The 15,738-nt window shown below is 43.9% G+C and overlaps 1 protein-coding gene across 1 annotated transcript in view; it reads right to left on the bottom strand.

The window, feature by feature from the left end:
- The window catches only part of ZHX3 (zinc fingers and homeoboxes 3), a 121,606-nt gene that overhangs the window by 56,651 nt on the left and 49,217 nt on the right, over window positions 1-15,738 (bottom strand). The window contains 1 exon segment of the mRNA XM_089307109.1: window positions 13,222-13,332. The gene's annotated coding sequence lies outside the window, so the exon portion shown is untranslated.

The raw sequence follows: 15,738 nt of genomic DNA, 5'->3' as shown, positions 1-15,738 counted from the left end.
CAGGCTTACCACATCAAGATCCAGAATCTGATAGAGCCCAAAGGCCACTAGATCCTTGACCCAGGTTCAAGACTGAGCCTGTAGACTTGCCTAGCACCTGTGTTCTGTGGGGGTGGACTCATCTTGGCATCTGTCACTGCCAACTGTGGGTAGGCTTAGTAGATGGCCCCAGGACTTTGTAGGGAGTGTGACTGTGGGATACAGATGTGGCCAAACTGGTGCGAGTCTGGGTGACCAGAAGGCTGCCTTTAACTCTCTCCTCTGGCCTTGGACAGACAGCAAGGGGCCACAGGATCATGATGTGGGAGTCTGTGCTGGGCTGGGAAAGCCCAATGCTGGGCAAATTCTGTTAGTTTCCATCCTGAGGCAAGTATCTTCTGTCAGTCTCTGGACTAGCCTCAATATCAGGGGAGCCCTGCACACTGGTGAGACAGATTTGTTTTGATGTATATCACCATCAGCCTCTTGAGGGCATGTTGTGCACCCCAAAGGCCACCTAGGGCCTTGTGACTGTGAGACCTAGATGTGACCCACCAAAAGCCTGCCTGAGTAGCTGAAGGGTTACCTCTATCACCCCTCCTGCAACCTTGGGCAGACAGAAGGAATCACAAGGCTGTTTTGGAACTCAGTGCCAGGCTGATAAAACCCAGCATTGAGTGGCTCCTAATGGTCCCTGTCTCTAGAATAATGCCTGCAGACAGAGCCTTTGGGCCTGCTTCAGTACCCTGCAGAGTTCCATGGTCCCAGGTGAGCAGTCACATACCCCAACCAACATCACTAGTGGATAATAGGTGTGGCATTGGGTAAAGAGCCAGCTCAGCAGCAGACAGACCACAGCACGGTGAGTTTAGACCTCTCCCCAGGCTGCACTGATCTTGGTGGGCTGGCAGCTCTGGATATGAGGTAGCGTTGTGGCATTCATGAACACAGGACAAAAAGAACTTACCGCAGGACCAGCAAGAGGCTTGTAGGGACAGGCTACACATTTTAGGCACTTTCCTAGTTCATACTGAACAACACATCAATAGCTGATTTGGGACAATTTGAGTTTGGGGAATATCTTAATACTGAATCAGCAAAAACACATAAACAGTTTCCCAGGGCCAAACAGCAACTTAGGGTGCTATCTAGGGCTGAAATAGCAGAATTAGCTGTATCCTCAGAAAAAAATTAAAAAGACCACTTAGAATTTCTAAAAAGACAGCCACAAATGACGTCAGATTACTATTACTAATCTTTCAATGTACAGATGAAGTCGTATACCAACAAGCACCAAGAACTTGTAGAGAACCATGACCTCAAATTAAGAGCAAAATAAGGGGCCAGAAACCAACCATCTAGGAATTAAAATTGCCTAAAGCTTGGATGAAGATTTCAAAATAGCTGTTCTAAGGAAACTAAATGAAATTCAAAAGAACACAAGTACTTCAATATTCTGACAAAGAGATGGAAGTAATTAAACAAAATCAAGCAGAAGTCCTTCAACTGAAAAGTACACTAAGTGAAATTAAAAACACAATAGGAGGCATCAGGAACACAATCGATCAAACAGAAGAAGGAACCAGTGAACTGAAAGACAGGATATTTGAAAACACACAACAGAAGGGGAAAAAAGGAAAAAAAAAGTTAAGAGGAACGAAGAAAGCATAAGCTCTCTTATGGGATAACAAGAAGAGGGACTATTAGGTTAGTGGAGTCAAGAGAGGCTTGAGCATGCCAAAGGAGAGAAAGCCTAGGAGCCAGAGCTGTGATACTGTGAATACTGTGATACTGTGATACTGGTGCCCATATGGGATGCCGGTGCCACAGGCAGAGGATTAACCAAGTGAGCCACACACCAGCCCCAGCTCTAATATTTTAAATACGGTATGTAAGTTGGGACTGGAACCAGTGCCCATGTGGGACGCCAGCACTGCAGGCAGAGGCATAGCCTACTATACCACAGCTCCGGCCCCTGATTTTTGACATAGATACAAAAACATACACTGGGGGAAGGACAGTCTCTTCGATAAATGGTTCTGGGGGAACAGGATGTCCATATGCAGAAGATTTAATCTCTTAGCTCTCATTCTATAAAAAAAAAAACCAAAACTCAAAATAGATCAAATATCTAAATATAAGATCTGAAACTATGAAACTACTAGAAGAAAACGTAAGTGAAACATTTCAAGATATTTGCATGGGCCCTGATTTTTTAGGTAAGACACCAAAAGCACAGGCAACAAAAGCAAAAATAGACAAATGGGATTCTATCAAACGAAGAAGGCTCTGCACAGTAAAAGAAATAAACAGTGGCCGGTGCTGTGGTGTAGCAGGTAAAGCCACCACCTGCATTGCCAGTATCCCATATGGGTGCCAGTTTGAGTCCTGGCTGCTCTACTTCCCATCCAGCTCTCTGCTATGGCCTGGGAGAGCAGCAAAAGATGGCCCTAATCCTTGGGCCCTGCACCCATGTGGGAGACATGAAAGAAGCTCCTGGCTTCTGGCTTTGGATCAGCCTAGCTCTGGCCATTGTGGCCATCTAGGGGAGTGATCCAGTAGACGGAAGAGTTCTCTCTCTTTTCTGCCTCTCTGTAAGTCTGCCTTTCAAATAAATAAATAAATAAAAAGAAAGAAAGTGAAGATACATCCAACAGAATGAGATAAAATATTTTCAAACTAGGCATCTGAAAAAGAATTAATATCCATAATATATAAGGAACTCAAAAACTGCAATAAGTGGGGTGGGTATTTAGCCTTTTTTTTTTTTTTTAAGATTTTATTTATTTGAGAGAGTTACAGACAAAGGGAGAGAGAGAGAGAGGGAGAGAGAGACAGAGGGAGGGAGGGAGGGAAGGAGAGAGGGAAGGAGGAAGGGAGATATCTTCCACCCACTAGTTCACTCCCCAGATGGCCTCAATGGCTGGAGCTGTGCCAATCTGAAGTCAGGAGCCAGGAGCTTCTCCCAGGCTTACCATGCAGATACAGGGTCTGGCCAAGCACTTGGGCCATCCACCACTACTCTCCCAGGCCAAAGCAGAAAGCTGGATCAGAAGTGGAGCAGCCAGGACTTGAACCGATGCCCATATGGGATGCTGGCACTGCAGGCGGTGGCTTTACATGCTAGGCCACACCACGGCCTGGTATTTAGCCTTGCAGTTAAGATGCTCCTGGCCCACATCAGAATTTGAAACCTGTTCTCCAGCTTCCTGCTAATGCAGATCCTGCAAGGCAGTGGTGATGGCTCAAATAATTTGGTCCCTGTCACCTACATGGGAGACCTGCTTTGAGTTACCAGCTCACAGCTGTGACCTCAGCCCCACCCCAGCAAAATGCAGGCATTTGGGAAGTTAACCAGGAGACGGAAGTTCTCTTTCTCTTTCTGCCTCTCAAATAATTATTTTGCCAAAAAAAACTACCATAACATAAAACCAAACAATCCAGTTAAGAGATGGGGAAACAGCTCTAAATAGATATTTCTCAGAAGAAGAAATACAAATGGCAAAGAAACACATAAAAAATTATTCAATATCATTAGCCATCAGGGAAATGCAAATCAAAACCACAGTGGAGTATCACTTCACACAAACCAGGATGATTATTATAAAAAAGGTAAAAAATAACATACTGATTAGGATGTGGAGAAAAGGGAGCCCTTGCCAACTGTTGAGAGGATTGCAAATTAGTCTATCCAATACGGAGAATAGTATGGAGGTTCCTTGAAAAACTAAAAATAGATCTACCATACAACCAAGCTATCCCACTTCTAGGTATATACCCAAAGGAAATTAAATATGAAAGAGATACTTCCATTCCCATGTTCACTGCAGCACTGGTCAGAATAACCAACACAGGGAATCACCCTAGACGTCCAATTTTGGATAAATGGATAACAAAAATGTATATATGCACAATGAAATGTTATTCAGCCATAAAAAAGAATGCAATTCTGACACTTGCAGCAAAATGGATGGAATTTACATTAAGTGAACTTATATTAACTGAAATAATCAAGACAGAGGGACAAACACCATAGCTTCTCCCTTATATGTCAGAGTTATAAAAAACTGGTCTATGACAGCTGATGCTGTGGTGTAACAGGTTAAGCCATCACCTGCAGTGCTGGTATCTCATATGGGCACTGGATGGAGTCCTGGTTGTTCCATTTTGTTGTTGCTGTTGTTGTTAAGATTTATTGATTTATTTGAAAGGCAGAGTTACAGAGAGGCAGAGGCAGAGGCAGAGAGGTCTTCCATTCGATGGTTCACTCTCCAGATGGCTCCAACTGTTGGAGCTGCGCTGAACTTAAGCCAGGAGCTTCTTCCCAATCTCCCACATGGGTGCAGGGGCACAAGGACTTGGGCCATCTTCTATTGCTTTCCCAAGCCATAGCAGAGAGCTGGATGGGAAGTGGAGCAGCTGGGACTCGAACTGGTGCCCATAAGGGATGCTGGCACTGCAGGTAGTGGCTTTATCTGCTACGCCACAGCACTGGCCTCTGCTCCACTTCTGATCTGGATCCCTGCTAATGTGCCTAGAAAAGCAGTGGAAGATGGCCCAAGTCCCTGGGCCCTTGTCACCCACATGGGAGACCTGGAAGAAGTTCCTGGCTCCTAGCTTTGGTCTGGCCCAGTCTGGGTCATTGCAGCCATTTGGGAAGTGAACCAGCAGATGGAAAATTGATCTCTCTTTCTCTCCTTCTCTTTCTAACTCTGACTTTCAAATAAATAAGTAAATCTTAGGAAAAAAATAAACTGGTCTATCTTAACATAAAACTAAGATTACTGGAAGTGGGAAGGGTAGGGGAAGAAGAGAGGGAGGGAGGTTGGGTACAGGTACTAAAGCTCGAAAGTAACGAGTTCTAATGTTCCATGGCACAGTGGGACAGCCACAACTCACTATAATGTATAACAGGAAGACTCTGAAAAGAGAAGTTGATAAGCTCTAAGCACAAAGGAAAAATAAGGAGATGGAAAGGTTAGTGCCTGGTTTGACTGGTTTACATTGTGTATATGTATTAAAATACCGTACCATATACCACAAAAATTACAACTATTACATGTTAATCAAAAAAAGTTTTTAGAGGCTGGTGCTGTGGTGCAGCAGGTTAAGCTGCCGTCTACAGTACCAGCATCCCATATGGGCACCAGTTTTAGTCCCAGCTGCTCCACTTTTGAACCAGCTCCCTACTAATCTGCCTGGGAAAGCAGTGGAGGATGGCCCAGGTGTTTAGACCCTTGTACCCATGTAGGAGACCTGAATGAAGATCCTAGCTCCTGGCTTCGTCCTGGCCCAGCCTTGTTCCTTCCAGGTATTTGGGGAGTTAACCAGTGGATAGAAGATTTTGATCTCTCTCTCACTCACTCTCTCTCTGTAACACTGATTTTCAAACAAATAAATAAATCTTTTAAAAAGATGTTTAAAGGGTAGGCATTCTGCATGGTGGTTTGGATGCCATTTGGGACACCCATGTTCCACGCTGGTGTGCTTGGGTTTGAGCCTGGCTCTGTTCCTGATTCTAGACTTCCTGCTAACATACATGCTGGGAGGCAGCAGGTCACAGTTCAAGTATGGATCCTTGTCACCATGTGGGGGACCTGGATTGGGCTCTTGGCTCCCAGCTTTGGTCCAGCCCAGCCCTAGCTGTTGTGGGCTTTAAGGTAGTAGGCCAGTGACGGGAGCTCTGTCTGTCTACTGGTCTGTTTTTCTCCTCCAATCAATCAATCAATCAATATCAAAATAAACTTTTTAGAATAACATGTTCAAGTAACCCAGAGAAAGGCAAGAAAAGAGAAAGGGAAGAATGAGAAACAGGAAATTAAATAAATATAAAGTAGCAGAGTAAAGCCCTCATACATTAATAATTATCTTAAATGTAAATTGTCGAAACATACCAATTAAAAGAAAGAAATTGGCATAGTGAATAAAAACATGACCCAACTACATTCTGTTCACAAGAAACTCACTTATGATTCAGCAAAATGGGTAAACCAAAAAATACAGTATGGTGTACACAACAGATAGAATCTCAATGCCTATTTTAAATGAAGCTTATGGACAATCTTAAAGATATAGAAAAGTATTTAAAATATTACATTTTAGAAGACGATAAGTAAGCAATTTATTCTAAAAGCAAAGTATAACATGGTGTGTAAGCAATTTGTAAATAAATGCCTAAAAGGAATGCTAGGCAAGGTATCATTAACAGAAATCTCAATTATCCCCATTATGTTTCCCTTTATTTCTCAGATTATCATCAATAAGTACAGTTTTCCAATCATGAAATGTTATTAAAATTATTTTCTTCAATTAAAACTGTCCACTAAACACAATTATGTTGCTTCCTAGTGGTGAAGAACTGATCTTTATCATTGGTGGTCCCCATTAATGTGGATCTTTTTAATGATGGGTTGGCTGTCCACTCCTCCCCTGACCCTCAGAGGATCAGAGGCACAGGGCAGGAGGCCTGGAAGACCAGGACACATTCCAAATTGCAAGCTTTGGGTAGGGAATGCAGAGAGGGAGGTGTGAGAAATGGGGTATAGAATGGGGGAGCAGAGAGACAGAAGGGGGAGACAGTGCAGACAGCAGAGCAGGATGGTTGGCCACCCTCCTCAATTTCAGTAGTCACTGGAGTTATTGTACTAGATCTGCACAGGTCTGACCACTGAGCTGGTTCCTGTGTTTCCTCACTCACTCACATTAGACCGTATGAACATGTCTTGACCCTTCCTAGTTCAACAGGGCTAAACACAGATACTATCTCACCACACTGGGGGCTGCAGTCCAGAAGAGGGAATGCTTCTGTCTTATATTGCCAAGTAAATCTGGCATGCCCATCTTTCTTTCTTTTTCAAAGTCTGTCCTTGACTATCCATAAGACAAGCTTTCCACTATATAACAGGCCCGATCCTTCTTCTGGCATTTTGTGGGGAGCAATCCGGACTGGACTGAGTTACTGGAATTAAGACTTATTCTATGCATCTGCTCTCCCACAATATGGCGCTGGGAGAGAAGTAAACAGCTTCCGCACAGCTGCCTCCAGTTCAACCAATTAACTGTAGGACTTGCTCCTGATTGGAGAGCAGCGTACTTGGCGTGTGGGCAGCCGAGTTAGGATTGGCGGAAGAGGACTATAAAGGAGGAGAGAGACGGCATGCACCGGGAACATCTATGGGGAACATCTAAGGGAACCCGTGCAGCCCCCCAGAGAGCCGGCCGGCGGTGTGCCGCTCCCCTGCGGAAGTGGGGAATGTGGCCAGGGGGAACTGCCCTTCCACGGAGGTGGAAGGGATAGTAGCCAACCCGGGAAGAACCAGCAGCAAACCCGGGGAGGGCCGAGCAGACGAAAGAACAGCGCAGGGTCCTGTGTCGTTCCTCCACGAAGAGGGGGAGCGACACATTTCAAGTTAGAAACCTCAAAATAAAGGAGACAACACAGAATGTAGCAGGTAGCAGATTTCCAAGGTCCCTTATTAGAGATTAATAGCACTTCTACTAAATATACTAAATACTACCTTTACTGTTTCCTAACACAGTGAACAAGCAAACTCCAAACTAAAGTCAAAACCAGAAGCTCTGATCAAGACTTTCATATAGAAGATGTTTCCTTGATGTTGCTATAGTCCTATTCAACAAACAGGATTGTTTCAAGACTTCTCACTCATCTCACCAGTCCTGAAAAATCTGCCTTTTTATCTCACTGAGGACATAGAATACTACCTCCAGAGCCACACAAGACAATTCAAAGCCAACATTGACATTAAGGTGCCTTTCGGGGCCGCCGCTGTGGTATAGTGGGTAAAGCCACTGCTCATGGGACCAGCATCCCATATGGGTGCTAGTTTGAGTCCTGGCTTCTTCACTTCTGATCCAGCTCCCTGCTAATATACCTGGGAAAGCAGCAGAAGATGGCCCGAGTGCTTGGGCCCTTGCAGCCATGTGGAAGATCCAGAAGAAGCTCCTGGCTCCTGGTAGATTGGCCCAGCTCCGGCCATTGGGGCCATTTGGGGAGCAAACCAGCAGATGGAAGACCTCTCTCTCTCTCTCTCTCTAACTCTCCCTCTCAAATAAATATTTTTTACTAATGTGCCTTGTAAGAACTGCAGGACTATTTTATTGCCCACTCTCACCATCTCCCATAGCCAAGTTGCCAGTAAGATGAAGGTAACAGAATTTGACAAATATTTGAGTATATTTGTATTATTTAAAACCATAGTAACACTTAAAATAAGTTTTAATGTTATCTGCTGTCTTCTTTTTTGGGTTAAATGGAAAGAGTATGGACTTTGAAGTCGATGTGTCCCTATTATTTATTAGCCACACAACTTTGGAGCTTCTTCATCTATAAAACGGAAATAATTACACATACCTCTTATGAGGATTGAGTAATATGCTACTTATTCCAGGAACTTTTGTATCACTGGTGCTCTCTTGGACCCATTTAATATTCCTACCTTAAGGGGTGCTGGCCCCTAAGCACTCAATTTAAATGTTAGTGAACTCACTACGCTGGACACTCAGAGGACATAAAGATGAATGAATAAATCCCTAACACCTCAAGAAGCTGGTAACCCAAGAGAGTAACCAGGAGATAGAAGGTCTCCCTCCCTCCCTCCCTCCCTCCTTCCCTCCCTCTCCCTCTCTCTGTGCGTGTGTGTGTTTGTGTGTGTGTGTGTATCTGTCTCTATCATTCTGACTTATAACAAGTAAATAATAAACAATCTATTTTTTAAAATGCACTGGTGCATCCCCAGGCTTTTGCCTTCTCACTCTTATCCTTTGTCTCACAAAGTCCTGCTATTATACACAGTAATGTTCAGCTCCCAGCATGCCTTCACCACTCATCAAATGTCACTCCCTTCTTGCCCTGTGTCTCCAATACACCTGACCCATTAGATCTTCTGCCATTATTGATTTGCATGTCACGCCATTTCCTTAACCAGAAAGGGGGCCTTGAAGGCAGGGTCAGAACTGCTTTTATCTTTGCGTCTTCTGTTCCTAGCTCAGTGTCTGTTGGCTCTGAGTGAGGTGTCAGTGGTCACTGAATGAATCAAAACTAGTAAAATCCATCAGGCTAAAGTTCTGAAAAATTAGTATATCTCAGAGTACAAATATAAAATGCAAAAAGGAAAAACAGTAACTGGGGAGGGGGACAGATAAGAAAGAGGAAGAGGATACCAAAAAGGGAAGAGACTGAATGTTCTTATACAGAAGGAAAGCAAAGTTTTTGCTTTTGTTTTGATGATAGTAAACAAACATAGAAACAAATATTATTTTTAGCACTCAGAGAATTAAAAAAAAACTATTCCTCTTTAAAATGTATTCAAAAGCTAAAATAAAGCAAAGAATATTCCATAAAACAGAAAGTATGATGGAAAAGACAACTAAGAAGTATAAAAATTGGGGCTGGTGCTGTGGCATAGAGGGTAAAGCTGCTGCCTGCCCTGCAGGCATCCCATATGGGCACCAATTTGATTCCCAGATGCTCCACTTCTGATCCAGCTCCCTGATAATGTGCCTAGGAAAAGAGCAGAAGATGGCCCAGGTACTTGGGCCCCTGCCACCCATGTGGGTAGACCCAGAAAAAGCTCCTGGCTTCAGTCTGATCCAGCTCCAGCCGTTGCGTTCTCCTGAGAGGGAATATCCAATAGTTATCTCCTCTGCAAATGTTTCCAGTCCACTGCAAAGAGGCCAGCAGTTAATACCCAGGCCAGAGGAGGGGGATGTGACTCATGTCCAGAACAGAAGAACAGCAGTAAGAGGTAATGTTCTCTGTTCAATTGCTGTTGAGGCAGGAAGCAAATGTGGGATCTAACAGATGCTAAGGTGGCACAAGATTACCTGCATAGCTGTATGAGATTTTTTTGTGAGATAAATTCCTAGAAATGTAATTGCTGGATCAAATGGTGTGTGTCTTTAAAAGATAAACATGGGTACTGTGGCATAGCGGGAAAAGCTGCTGCCTGCAGTGCCCACATCCCATATGGGCACTGGTTCAAGTCCTGACTACTCCACTTCCAATCCAGCTCTCTGCTATGGCCTGGGATAACAGAAGATGGCCCAAGTCTTTGGGCCCCTGCACCTACATGGAGACCTGGAAGAAGCTCCTGGCTCCTGGCTTTGGATCGGCGCAGCTCTGACCGTTGTGGCCATCTGGGGAGTAAACCAGTGGATGGAAGACCTCTCTCTCCACCTCTCCTTCTCTCTCTGTGTAACTCTTTCAAATAAATAAATAAATCTTTAAAAAAAATAAAATATTTAAAAAAAATAAAGAGAGAGACATGGATTTTAAAAGATTTTAAAGGTGAAATAGAAAAAGTGTGATGTGAGGCCGGCGCCACGGCTCACTAGGCTAATCCTCCGCCTTGCGGCACCGGCACACCGGGTTCTAGTCCCGGTCGGGGTGCCGGATTCTGTCCCTGTTGCCCCTCTTCCAGGCCAGCTCTCTGCTATGGCCAGGGAGTACAGTGGAGGATGGCCCAAGTACTTGGGCCCTGCACCCCATGGGAGACCAGGAGAAGTACCTGGCTTCTGCCATTGGATCAGTGGGTGCGCCGGTCGCAGCGCACCAGCCGCTGGAGGGTGAACCAACGGCAAAAGGAAGACCTTTCTCTCTGTCTCTCTCTCACTGTCCACTCTGCCTGTCAAAAAAAAAAAAAAAAAAAAGTGGTTTAAAAAAAGAAAAAGTGTGATGTGTAGAAAATATACTTCTAGGTAGGAGTAGAGCAGAGGAAGTAAGGTAAGCTAGAACTAGACAAAATGGCTTAGCGTTGCCAGATTGTAAGTACGGAGACAGACATTAAAGAATACTTCTAGTGATTCTAGTTTGACTTGCCCTTCTCATTTACTTTCCCCCACTGCAACCTCTTCATCATAGGCAATGTCCCCATCGTACCAGCCCCTAATTCAGAAGGCCTTGGTAGAGCCTGCCTGTTACCCTCTATCCTGACCATGGAATTCTTCTTTCATGTCACCTCCCATTTAACTCTTTGGTTACCTCCCAATCTTTAACCATCCGAAGTTTTCCTAGACATTTCTATCCAAGGAATATTTCATGACTATTTTTTCAGTTATAAGAATATGATCTGCCACTTATATTCCAGAAGTGGGCTTAAATTACCTTCTAGATTGAAGGGTTCTATTTGACAAAGTTTTTAAGCCCTCCTATTTATCAGATTTAATATGCAGTTTAAGATACTTCCTCCACAACATTTCCCTTTTAGTCATTTTCTTTATTTTTTTTAAAGATTTATTTATGTATCTGAAAGTCAGAATTATAGAGAGCGAGCCAGAGCCAGAGACAGAGATCTTCCATCTTGGCCACAGCAGCCAAATTTGGGCCAGGCAGAAGCCAGGAACCAGGAGCTTCTTCCGGGTTTCCCATGTGGGTGGAATGGCCCAAGCACTTGGGCCATCTTCCACTGCTTTCCCAGGCACATTAGCAGGGAGCTGGATCAGAAATGGAGCAGCTGGGACTTGAACTGATGACCACATGGGATACTGGCACTATAGATGATGGCTTTAACCCATTATGCCGCAACACTGGCCCTGTAATCATTTTCAATCCAATCACATGATTTCCAAATCTACTTTACTCTCTCTCCTAACACAAGCATGCCTCACTTATCTACTCAACACATACTTGCTGAGTAGCTGCTACTCCCCAGCATTATTTTATATCCTGGGATCAAAGTTCTTGCTCTCAGGGAGGTCAGGCATGGAAGGTATGTGGATGTGGAGTGAGGACAGAAGTCAGCTAATCAAACAAGTGTATGTATAGAAGTCCAATAGTGTTAAGTGCTATGGAGAAAACAAAGCAGGACAGAGTGATTCCAGAGTACGGTTAGATGCCATCTTCAATTCAAGGCATCGCGGGAGTCATCACTGGTAAGGTAACCTTGGAGCAAAAGCTTGTAGGAGGAAAACAGGAGCCATGTGACTTTCTGGCTGCAGAGGATTCCAGGCAGGAAAAACAAGTACCACATTCTTGAACCAGGAACACTTATAGATTGATTGAATCACAGCCAGGTCAGAGTCAGAGAAGGTGAGCCCTAGATAATATGTATGCAAGAATCCTGTCTTGCATCATTGCTGGTGTACAGAATTGATTCAGGGCCACTAAATAGTTTTACTCAACTTTAAGTTACAGAATGATCAAGGTTGCCAGAACTGTGGCAAAGTGGGTAAAGCTGCCAGCTGCATTGCCGGCATCCCATATGGGCACCGGTTAGAGTGCTGGCTGCTCCTCTTCTGATCCAGCTCTCTGCTATGGAATGGGGAAGCAGTAGAAGGTGGCCCAAGTGCTTGGGCCCCTGCACCCACGTGGGAGCCAGGAAGAAGCTCCTGGCTCCTGGCTTTGGATGGCCTCAGCTCCAGCCATGGCAGTCTTTTTGTGTGTGTCTTTCCTTCTTCCTACCTTTAAAAATTAAAAAAATTTTAAATGTGTCCTATTACAGATTCTAGAGATATATGTACACATATTATAGTCTGAGAATACAGCTTGGATAATTGGTATTCAAACTAGTTTTCTAGTTTTTTAAGTCAGTCACTCAATAAAGCATAAGTATAAATTTGATGCTCAGGCTAAAAACTGGCACTTGGGGCCAACGTTGTGGCATAGTAGGAAAAGCTGCCATCTCCAACCATAGCGTCCCATGTGGACTGTGCTCCATTTCTGATTCTGCTCCCTGCTAATAGCCTGGAAAAAGCAGCAGAAGATGACTCAAGTGTTTGGGTCCCTGCCACCCACATGGGAGAGCTGGGTGAAGCTCCTGACTCCTGGCTTAGGCATGGCCCAGCCCCAGCCATTGCAGTCATCTGGCAAGTGAACCAGTGGTTAGAAGATTTCTCTATCCCTCCCTCTAACTTTGACTTTCAAATAAAGAAATCAATCTTAAAAAAAAAAAAAAAAACTGACACTGGCTTAAACCTACACATCACAGACACATAACACATAATTATGCTTTTCTAATACCACTATAAACCTAAGGTGTAACAGGCTCCTATCAAATGATCTAAAGTATCACCTAATTATATATTCAATAGATTTTTTACATTAATCCAAAAAACCAAAAATGAAATCACTTGAACAGAAAGCTTGGCAATAAAAATGGAGAATAAACAAAAGAATATTTAACATCCATACAAAGATAAAATATGACTATGAACACTTAGGGACTACAGAGTTATGATAACTGAGGGAACAAGAAACTTGTTCAAATTCGGAAGCATTATATTTACCTGGGAAATACACTTTTTCCTTACTTCATGTTCTCCAGTTGCCTTCCCCACTTTACGCAGCCCCGTGTGCATCTTTAAAGGGTCACTTGTTGCTGCGGTTGCAGTTCAGTCCTAGAGAAGAGCAGCATAGCATCACTGCTGGAGCAGAGAACACATTCTAGGAAGCTGCTAGCCAGTCTCATCAATCTCCTTTGCTAACTAATGTTCACTAGAACTACATACAAATGGAGTAGGGGAGAATTTTAAAAAGAGTTCATCAAAATACAAACGGTAATTCATAACTACTAGAAAATGCTAGTACAAATTAAAACATACAAACAGAAGTAAGTCAAATCGATTGTCTCTGATAACAGAACAAGATGATTCACTTTGTCCATTCCTCTCTTCTAGTTAAGTCTGAGATGGCTTGGCAGAAATGGTAATTTTAGGAGCCGGCGCCGTGGCTCAATAGGCTAATCCTCCACCTTGCGGCGCCGGCACACCGGGTTCTAGTCCCGGTCGGGGCGCCGGATTCTGTCCCGGTTGCCCCTCTTCCAGGCCAGCTCTCTGCTATGGCCAGGGAGTGCAGTGGAGGATGGCCCAGGTGCTTGGGCCCTGCACCCCATGGGAGACCAGGAAAAGCACCTGGATCCTGGCTCCTGCCATCGGATCAGTGCGGTGCGCCGGCTGCAGCGGCGGCCATTGGAGGGTGAACCAACAGCAAAGGAAGACCTTTCTCTCTCTGTCTCTCTCTCTCACTGTCCACTCTGCCTGTCAAAAAAAAAAAAAAAAAAAAAAAAAAAAAAAAAGAAATGGTAACTTTAACTGATATGGAAGCTTACAGTTCCAAGGATGCACTATTTCCTGATGCTCTTCCATTCACTCCCTGAATTTTCCTGGCATGGATTCCTGAGGTTCAGAAAGTTCCAGGGCAAATAACTATGTTCTCTTCATCTTTGTCTCTGACCCTAATCCCCACGTTGTTCCATTCTGCCAACCATCAATGTTGAACACACAATAACTCTTGGTGAATGAGCCAGGAAATATGCTTCAAGAACTTTTACAGTGACTTGGGAAAGAGCTGAAGAGCCACTTCTCTTGAGTTCTTTCTATCTCAAATCATTCTTTTTGGTTGGGATGCCCATTAGCAGTAAAATGGCCCCAAAGTGATTACACCAGAAGGTCTCAGAACTTCAAACAATGTCCAGGCACTGGTATACTATACAATAATGAGCGTCTGTGAACATAAGCAGGTTTGTCCTTCAAAAAAGCATCCCTCACCAAAGTAGCTCCTAGTTAACATCAGCACACTTATGTCTTTAATATACACTTATCTATCTTTTCCACTGCCTTAGGCACTGTTCTAAGACCTTTAACAATAATAAAAATGCAATCCTTACAAAGTGGCCCTATTGGATAGATTCTATCATTCTAATGGCCCAGATGAGGAAACCAAAGCATAGAAATGGGAAATAAATTACTAAGGGAGACACATGACATGCTACGCTGCTTTTCATAAGCAGGAATCTCTGGTAAAATAAAAGTTTACAGTAAGTTTCAATAACATTCATCTGTTTTACTTTCCTTTACTACTGTTTTGGTATGTCTAGTTAAAGTAGCTCAAAGTCCAGTTATATTAGCTCTTGTTAAAAAATTTTTCCCAATTAAAAACTTATTGAAAAAAATAACTTTTAATTCCCTATGACTTAAAAGGTGACTTTTTCTTCTTAAAAAATAATTATTGGGGCCGGCACTGTGGTGGGTGAGGCCGCTGCCTGCAGTGCTGGCATCCAATATGGGCACTAGTTCAAGTCCCAGCTGCTCTACTTTCGATCCAGCTCTCTGCTATGGCCTGGGAAGGCAGTAGAAGATGGCCCAGGTGCTTGGGTCCCTGCACCCATGTGGGAGATCTGGAGAAAGCTCCTGGCTCCTGGCTTTGGATCAGCTCAGCTCTGGCCTTTACAGCCATTTGGGGAGTGAACCAATGGGTAGAAGATCTCTCTCTCTCTCTCTCTCTCCCCCTCTCCCTCTGTCTCTCCCTCTGTCTCTGTCTCTCTGTAGCTCTCCCTTTCAAATAAATAAATCTTTTAAAAAATTATCTATGAGCCTTACAAAAAGGAAATTTTTCTAATTTTTTAAAAAAGATATACTTATTTATTTGAAAGGCAGGGTTAGAGAGAGACAGACAGATTCACTCCCAAAATGGCGCCACAGCTGGAGCTGGGCTGGTCTGAAGCCAAGGAGCCAGATTTCTTCCGATCTCTCATGTGGGTACAGGGGCCCAAGTACTTGGGCTTTTTTCTGCTGCTTTCCCAAGTGCATTAGCAGGGAGCTGGATTGGAAGTGGAGTAGCCAGGACTCGAACCTGTGCTCACATAGGATGCTGGCACCACAGGTGGTGGCTCTACCTGCTACGCCATAGCACCAGCCCGAGAAATCGTCCTAATTTTGAGAAAGTCAAAATCAATAATGATCCTAAGCTAAACACTCATATTCACCTACTTCTTCAGCTTATTGCATGTATTTAGATACTCTTCT

The sequence above is a fragment of the Oryctolagus cuniculus genome, chromosome 11 (genome assembly GCF_051225735.1).
Source record: "Oryctolagus cuniculus isolate XC-2025 breed Fujian yellow rabbit chromosome 11, ASM5122573v1, whole genome shotgun sequence".
Taxonomy (NCBI): Eukaryota; Metazoa; Chordata; class Mammalia; order Lagomorpha; family Leporidae; genus Oryctolagus; species Oryctolagus cuniculus.
Note: the sequence above shows the minus strand (reverse complement) of the source record. Positions and strands in the feature narration are given on the sequence as shown.